This window comes from Procambarus clarkii, chromosome 9 (genome assembly GCF_040958095.1).
Source record: "Procambarus clarkii isolate CNS0578487 chromosome 9, FALCON_Pclarkii_2.0, whole genome shotgun sequence".
Taxonomy (NCBI): Eukaryota; Metazoa; Arthropoda; class Malacostraca; order Decapoda; family Cambaridae; genus Procambarus; species Procambarus clarkii.
In genome coordinates this window covers 2,860,288-2,861,083 of record NC_091158.1, presented here as the reverse complement: position 1 = coordinate 2,861,083, position 796 = coordinate 2,860,288, and positions in this window count along the sequence as shown.

Here is a 796-nt window from a genome sequence, read left to right as displayed (position 1 = left end):
GAGAGTACTTTCTATGACTGTCATTAATTATGGAAATGGTTGTCAGCCACTATATCCAAAAGGCTAAGAGGATTCAACAATTGACACAGACGGGAAATTTAACATGAGTTTTATTGAGACCAAAATTATGTCTATCACCACTTATAAATCCTACTCTAACACTGGCAAAAATTTAAGAAATTTGGACATGGAACAAAAACTCAGAGATCACACACATTACCTTAAGATATCTGTCTCTCCCTGGCTGAGAGGTTCTTCACAGCCCTCTCTGGACCCCGGTGTCTGGCACTCTGAGTTTCCTAAGTCCCTACAGGACCTCTATATACAACCCCCACAGGGGGAGGGGGAGATCTGCTGCTGCTACCCACCAAGAATGTACAAACACTCAAGAAATATTTCAATAAGCTTGTTTGACATTCACCATACACTCTTCAAGAGAGGAGTTATTAATTACATGTGTGACTGACCTCTGACCTGGCCAAAAGGGGGGAGAACCAGGGATGTTTACACATAAGAGTCTGGAGTCTAATTTCCTTGCATGAAATATTACATACTTGAAACTATGCTGACTAAGACTAACCCAGGAATTTTTAATCAATATACAAGATACTTCGGAGGTCATCTGGGCTGACCTCTTGGAGAAGGCTTCCCTGGGTGTGAACTCTAAGGGGGGGGGGGGGTCCTGGGTGTTACATACATATATAAATATCTATATCTAAAAATGTTCAATATGTCTGTGTCTATCCAAGGACGAAGGCCGCAGGCTTGGGGCTAGGCCCGACATCCCTTGTGTCTA